The 8,142-nt window shown below is 31.8% G+C and overlaps 1 long non-coding RNA gene across 5 annotated transcripts; it reads left to right on the top strand.

Annotated features, from left to right (window-relative positions):
• Positions 1 to 766: 766 nt before the first annotated feature.
• Positions 767 to 5,640, top strand: LOC108486945 (uncharacterized). Of its 5 annotated transcripts, XR_001871572.2 has the most exons (10): positions 767 to 1,133; positions 1,253 to 1,330; positions 1,646 to 1,737; positions 1,816 to 1,873; positions 1,970 to 2,413; positions 2,920 to 3,018; positions 3,264 to 3,338; positions 3,856 to 3,918; positions 4,144 to 4,301; positions 4,991 to 5,640. It is a non-coding gene; the product is annotated as an uncharacterized LOC108486945 (long non-coding RNA). The 5 variants fall into 5 exon arrangements; XR_008272022.1 differs by lacking the exon at positions 4,991 to 5,640 and having other exon boundaries at positions 3,856 to 4,018; positions 4,144 to 4,496; XR_001871573.2 differs by lacking the exon at positions 4,991 to 5,640 and having other exon boundaries at positions 768 to 1,133; positions 1,821 to 1,873; positions 4,144 to 4,496.
• The last annotated feature ends 2,502 nt before the right edge of the window (positions 5,641 to 8,142 follow it).

Below are 8,142 nucleotides of genomic sequence, written 5' to 3'. Positions count from 1 at the left end.
ATAATCATAAATTTAATTGTGTTTCAATTTTTATTATATATATATATATATAAATAAATACATTCTTATAACTTAATTTATATGTGAGAGGGTAAATTAATAATTTCACAACTGAATTAATATACTTGATTAACCCATAACACCAACTTAATAAAAAATAACTATAATTATAAATTTTTCTTTCTATTTATATGATTCAACTAAAATATTTTAATATTTAATTTATATAGACAAACAATTATTGCACACAAATTGATATAAATTATAAAATTACAATTAATTTTATTTAAAAGTTGATTTGAAACAATGGATGTTTTGAATTTATAAAGTAAAATAATCATACTAGAATATGGCACACTCATTGAATTTTTATGTAACAAAATTAATAAAATTTGATGTAATAACCAAGATGCCATTTATATAAAAATCTAAACAACTAATGCGGACCATACTTAAAAGAATAATGCTTGTATTAATAAAATTTTCGTAATATTATTTAATTATTTTAGTATATAGGCATAATTTCCATGATTAACTTTATATCACATAATGTTATTAATGATAAAAGATTTTTTATTTTTATCAAAATAATATTTTTATATGAAAATAATAAATATGATTTTATAAAATTATATAAACTAATTTTGTTATTATATATGTAATGTGCAACAGTAATTTATTAATAAAATTTTATTTTAATTTGAATGGGTTTAATTAATTTTTACAATAATTTTAAGAAGTTAGCGGCGCTAGCATATAAACACCGCAATAGATCACCTTTAGCTGCGTTTTTTTTTAAAAACGCCACAACTGTCAATTTTTTTTAACCACAGCTCCGTCGTTTTAGTTTCATCCAATTTATTTGCTCCCGATGGCTGTTCTTTTTCCCCTTAACAAAATTTCTCTCATTCCATCTCTTCTCCTTTAATCCCTAAATTTTCATCCCCAAGTTCCCAACCCATTTGCCACCGAAGACGCCGACCGGACCACCTGGTGCATCGCCCTCGACTAACCTCTCTGCTGCGTCACCGTCGCCTGCTCATCCTGCTCAGAAACGAGATTATATTTTTCACAACGGTAAATTAAATGGGAAGCGCCATGTACGACCTTACTACTTTGAGTTCGTCTCTCATGTTAGTTTTCTTTCTTTTTCCTGATTTCAGTTGTTAACAAGTTTTTTAAAACGCCTAATTAAACCCTAATTCTGCTTATCTAATAAAAAGTTGCAATTTTAATTGTTGATTTGGCACAGGTTAATAAACGATGGGAAGGTAAAACAATAGTGGATTTGTTCGCTTAAGAGTTCAGAGGTCGATCTAGAGATTACTATGTAAGTCATCAGTCTTTCCCCTTTTTTTCTTCTGGGCTAAATCTTTGTTTGACTGGAAATATGTAAAATAGAGAGCAGTGGAAGAATGGTTAATAATAATATATTTCCTGTTGGAATTTTGTGTTGATTTGTATTTTGGACCTAATAGGGGACACATATTGTGTGCTATTCATGATTTTGCATATGCTGTTTTACTAGAATCATGATTAACAAATGTACATGTGATGTATTGCTTAATGATATAATAAATTAAGCTAGAATGAAATATATCTAGTTTTGATTTTCTAATACGTTTATCTTTGCTTTTGATTGTAGATTATTTTTCTAGAAACAATATGCAACGATGAAAAGATTATTGAAAGAAATATTCGCCTTAAAATTCAACAAAGTCCTGACTATGCAGAAGAGTAAGGCTATTATCAATAACCTTTTACTTCTTACTCAGATGAAAAGTTCTAGACTTGCTTATCAATCTAGTTTTGTAGGCCAGATTTCGAAGCTAGATTACAAGACTTTACAACCCGGTTAGCTAATTACGAAAAGGTAGTTCCTAAATTGCTTTTGTAGTTCTTCGTTAACATGTTTGCTTCGGATGCAGATTACCATTCTAAGGTGTACCTTTGTGCTTATTGTTACTAGGTTTATGAACCAGTTGATGAAGGGTCTTACATCAAAATGATTGATATGGCTAGTGGGCATGGTGGACAAATACAATTTAAGTTCAAATCTCCTTCTTTTATATGGCTTTTGTGCTTCATGCATATGCATGTGGGATCAATGTTCATTGTGGCCATAACACGGTGTAACTAGTCTGTATTGTTGTACTTTTAGTTAAAAGTAGTTTGTGCAATATATGGAGAAAGTTGTCATTATAATGGCTTTGTCGTTCTTAAAGATTTTTCTATCATATCTTTTGTTTCTTATTTCCTTAAAGTATTAATTCTTAAATGTTTACCCCTTCTCTTTCTCAACTTCTTAGATGATTTAATGGCTTTGCAATATGATCTAAGATTTTGCATGTTTTAACTGGATTCAGGTTAACAACATCAGTGGCTATCTTCCTGGACGAATCGTCTTTTCTTGGTATGGCGTACAATAAGAAATGAGCTTCAATTATATCACATTATAAAGTCTACTTATTAAGTCCCTTTTCTCAGTTCCTTTTGTTTGTTATATTGGATGCAAAACTTTTTTTTGGTTGAAGGAACGACAACTCTTTTTATAAATTGGAGCTTTGAAAAATTTAGAGTCTCTTAAGTATTCTTTTTTCTTCTTGATATGGCTTAAATCATGATTAACATATCAAGTCTGGGTGAAATTATATCTGACAACATTAGGAACTGCACTTTTGTCTTCGTTATGTTGCTAGATATGGAAGGAAGCTTAAGACTTGTAACATTCAGATTCTACACCTGTTACATTAATTATTCTATATGTATCTTTTGTGACGATTACTCATCTCAGAAGTGCCTTTTTTTTTTTCTCTAGGAAGGCATTTGAACCTTCAATGAAATCTTAGCATCTACCATTTCTGGAGTGATACTTGATTTAAATGTTTACATTTACAATTTTCATATTATGATTTGCAGGTTAATACACATCTGACACCTCGCCCAATACTACTTACCAGGCATGGAGAGAGTCGTGATAATGTTAAGAGGCAGAATTGGTGGTGACAGTGTATTGAGGTAGCCTTTTCTATTATTTTGATGGCATTATATAACAGGTGGTTGCAATTTGTTTTCATATTTCTTTTCTTCATGATATACTTTTATCAGAAGACTTATGTAATCAATATTTGTTTAATTTCCTGTCAGGAGAGAGATCCTCTTATCTTTGATATTATTATTCTGATTTCATTGTGCTTGCTGGACTAGCATATGCCAGTATCCAGTTTTAACTTAAGAAGAAATTTCTTTTCCTGTTGCAACAGTGATCCGGAGAAATTTATATGAAGAAACTCACAAACTTTGTTGAGAAGCGACTGAAATCTGAAAGGACTGCTTCTGTAAGCTTCACCTTGGTCAATACTTATTTGTTTACATTTATACCAAGCAAAGTTAATCACTTCTTTCAGAATTAAATTACATCAATTTTACATTCCTTCCCCGTTCCATGTCCTGGTCCTTCTTTACATTTGGAAGCCTGCTTTATGTACTTGGAAAGTGGAGTTATCCCCTGTTGGCTGTTATTTCTTTTGCTTGAGATAGTGTCATTTGGTAGTTTATTAATCTAAATTCAAAAAAGAAAAAAAAAAGAGAAAGAAAATGCATGCAAAGTGTAGATCAGTTGAGTATATGTCAAAGATCTACATTTTGGTATCATCTGTTTTTTTTTTATCAATTGGCATCCTGGTTTGAGTAAATCAAATTGTATAGATGTTATGGGATACTGTTTCTTTAGATGTTATATATTTTGCAGCCTCCGTACTTGAAATAGGCATACATTACTGAAACTTTATCAAGCTTTACGGTGCAGAATATGTATACGCATTATTTATTTTTTGTGATTTTGTTGTAATCTAGATATGGACCAGCACCCTACAGAGAACAATTCTGACAACAAGTCCAATTGATGGATTTCCAAAGGTTAGTGGGAAACCACAAGAAAGTAACTTATACATCCTTTCTTTCACATTCTAGCCCATTCTGGCTGCTAAATGAAGTATATATTGATATGTTAACAGAGGTATAATTCTTCACACTTTTGATAGATACATCACATGTACATTTGTTAATCATGATTCTAGTAAAACAGCATATGCAAAATCATGAATAGCTCTTTTATGTTTTGACTAGTGGCAAATGGAACAGGAAAAACCAACTACACTAGATTGCGGTCCAAGAACAATTTGCAGGAGGCACATAATGACTAGCTCTAACCTCTACGAATGCTTGTGGGAGGCATTGTAGCAGCGAATAAGGATGATAACATGCAGTTGACACCGTATGTGCTATGAATCCGAATTCAGGTGTGACTTTTAGATTTTTATGTGCAAAAAAGTATTAAAGTGTCTTATATTTGTATGTTAGTTAAGCAGATTATAGATAGAACCTGCAGTAGGATCAACTAATTAGTTGATCAAAAGCTACACCCTATTTTGTAATCGTCTACTTGCATATTTGCATATACTTAATAATAATCTCGTGTCAACTAATTATTCTAATTTTTATTTAATTGTTTTGTTTCAACATTTTATTTTTATTTGAGTTGAAAGAAGAAAAACATAAATTGCAATTTTGACTTAGTTAATCAATTTAATCAATGTTGATATTTCACATGGGAATTAAGCCCTTATTTCATTTAAGGAACTTCATTATAATATCTTATTTTATTGATATCTTTATATTTAATCTAATTTTTATTATTTATTTTAGTTTTGATTCTAAATTTTTATTTTATTTTAATATTTAAGATAACTTGAGTTCTAACTTTTGGATTTTAATTGTGTTATTAATTTATTATTTTAAATTCTAAATTTAAATTCATTAATTTTTGTATTTAGTTTTAAAGTTAAAATTTTAATAGAAAATTTAATTTGATAATGAATTTTAAATTTTTATATTTTTCATGACCTTTATAATATTTTGTATTTTTTTTTGAATTTCATGACTTTTAGCGGCGTTTTTGAGAAAAGCGGTGTTTTTCTATAATCTGCAGGTTTTGATCTTAGTGGCGCAAACTTTAGTGGCGCCATCTATAGCGGCGTTTTTTGCGGCACTTTTACAAGCGCTCTTCCATCCAGCAAGGAAGACTAGCTAAAGACCTTAAAAAACGCCGCTAAAAGTCAATTTTGCTGCAGTGTGAGTTGTTGTGGTACTCAAATTGACCAAAAATCAAGAAAAAATCAACTGAACTTCCTCCATTTATGGCCGGCCACCCATGGAAGATGTTTCAAAAGATGAAAACTCCTATTTTTAGTGACTCCTCACCTATAAATAAGACCTCATTCTCACATTTCTAATCATCCCTCATTCCTCATTCATCCTCTTAGCATTTTTCTTTTCTCCTCACGCCTATCATCATCTTTTCATAAAGATTTTAGCATTTGAGCCTCTTAAAGAACCTTTGGTCGGCCATCCTGGAGAGCCATCCGCAAAGGAGTGAAGTAAAGGAACGAAGGAGCCTCGTCAGTCAGAGTCTTGGGTGACAGCCACTCTGAATTGGGTTTAATCTTTCTTTTCTTTAATTTAATTTAAAGATGTTTCCTATGTGTTCTTTGTTCTTGTTTACAAAAATGTTAGCTTAATTTTATTTAAGCTAAGGTGATTGCTTTGATTAAATAATATTTATTAGATTCATGCTTATAATGTTTGTGCCTCGATCGATCATATTTTCAATTAAACTCAAGTCTGTATTTCATTCATACGTGATTGAAATGCACCTAAATTAGCTAAGTGATCCTAACTAGATGACGGCTAGAAGACGCATAATTGAAATATGCATGCTTAATTTAGATCCTAACCCGATTAAATTGCAGGTTGCATAACAACCTTAACCAGGCTCTGTTATCTGCATAGTTTTTAGATTTGTATGATTAAATTGCTTCAAACCTAACGAATACTAAGAAATCCTTAGTAAATAAGGATCAATAAAATCCGTATTTACTAAGTAAAGGATTCCGAAAGGACCTAGTGTGGTTTCCAAACTCATGAAAGATCGAATTGCCATGGAATGTTTTTCCGAATATTATTAAGCATGTTGATAATAAATTGAGTTTAATTAAAGTAATTGTCCTAGTTTATTTATGTTATAATTGTTGCAAATTGTGTTTAATTTTGATAAAATCTATTTCATTCATATAGTTTGCATACTTAGGTTAATTTGCATTAGGGATCATTACATTTAGTTTAATATATTTTAATCATCACTTCTCAACTAAATTGTGTTTTTATTTACCAATTTGTTAATATAATTTTACAAATTAAGTGACTTAGCACAAATACAATCCCTGTTGAGACGACAACTCGATACTTGCTTATTACTTGATAACGACTATGTACACTTGCACAAACCTACACTTTACAGTAATGGAGTCAGTCATGCGCACAACCCAATCCTTATTGCTAACGATAGGGATCGTGCCATAAGAGAATACGCTGTGCCACTCTTCAATGAGTTAAATCTGAGAATTATGAGGCTAGATATCGAGGTAGCCCAATTCAAATTAAAATCAGTGATGTTTCAAATGCTCCAAATGGTGGGTCAATTTAGTGGTATGCTTACGAAAGATCCACATATTCACCTTCGATTATTCATAGAGGTGAGTGATTCATTTAAGATAGCTAGTGTGACTGAAGATGCGTTAAGGTTGAAGCCGTTTCCATACTCGTTGCAGGATCGAGCACGAGCATGGCTGAATTCATTGCCACCAATTTCAGTTTCTATATGGCAAGAATTAGTAGAAATGTAACACCCTATACCTGGTCTGGTCGCCAAGCCCGAATACGAGATGCCACACCACCATTTCATCTCACTCACAACAAGTGGAAAGCCTATTTTAAGCAAAACGCCATTTATTATAATATGCCTGTAGGTTTTAGGTCACTTAATTGGTTAATTATCATAATTACATGCAAAGCATACCATAAACATCCTTAAAAAGGAGTATTAACATGCAAAAGGTCCAATTAACAATATTCTCAAATTGTGCTTGTAGGTATTGATACTGACATTAAGGTATCAATATTTTCTTTGTTTGGTATCGATACCACCTAGAAAAATGACATCAAACTTGCATTATGGTTCTCAACTAAATCCTAAAGTCTCAAAAATTATAGGTACATGTCATGAAATATCAATACTTTGTCCTCGAGTATCGATACTCAAGCAAAGGTATTGATACCAAATCCCTATTCTGACTTCCTGCACATTTTGAAACACAGAGGTGTCGATTTTAAACCTCAACTATCGATACCTCTGCCCCTAGGTGTCATGCAACAAATACTTTGATTAATACTCATTCAATGGCTAAATTTAATAGTTCAAATAATCAAAACATGGCCAAGCAAGAAACATCTTGCCAACATATATGTTTATAATTCAAAGCAAATATATATATACTTAAAAACTAAAAACAAGAGCAAAATTGGTAAATAGTCTAAATACATCATGGCAATAACCAACCATAAAACTACCATATTGCTTTCTCCCCCAAAACGCAAATAAATAAACAAATAAATACCTACGGAAACAAACGATACTCCTTTGGATCACACTCTTGGACAACCACACCGCCCACACTAAACCGTTACTAATATGTAGTTGTTGAAAAGAGTGGGTGAGCTTAAACAAGCTCAGTGAATGACTAAAATATCCACAACACAAGCAACCATCATGCATTCACAATCAACCCTTTACACATAAGCATGATACTCTTAGGTTTGATAACATATAGTACTATAACGTGCATTATCTATAATCCATTCGCATAGAAAATACATACTCATTCGAGCATACATCACATAACGCATAGATACATATTTCCATAGTTATAAAAGTTAAGACAGATTGGCACTTGACTTATGAAAGATATAGTGAGCTCTATCATTACTCATCGGATACACGGATCTCTATCATACTAAACTTTGACTCATATAGTAAAGCATGTCCTAGAAGTAAAGAATGTAGCGAACACTCTCCTTATTTCGCCTCACATGTCCCGCTGAATGGAGCTTAGCTTACATTCCCTTATCCCTCCAACATGTCCCAGGGCCTTAATGCCCAAAATCACTATACATATAGGTGAGTACTCACAGTCCTACGGCATGCCAACTATATCCAACGGTCTCATACGGTCACAAGGCCAAAAT

The sequence above is a fragment of the Gossypium arboreum genome, chromosome 10 (genome assembly GCF_025698485.1).
Source record: "Gossypium arboreum isolate Shixiya-1 chromosome 10, ASM2569848v2, whole genome shotgun sequence".
Taxonomy (NCBI): Eukaryota; Viridiplantae; Streptophyta; class Magnoliopsida; order Malvales; family Malvaceae; genus Gossypium; species Gossypium arboreum.
Note: the sequence above shows the minus strand (reverse complement) of the source record. Positions and strands in the feature narration are given on the sequence as shown.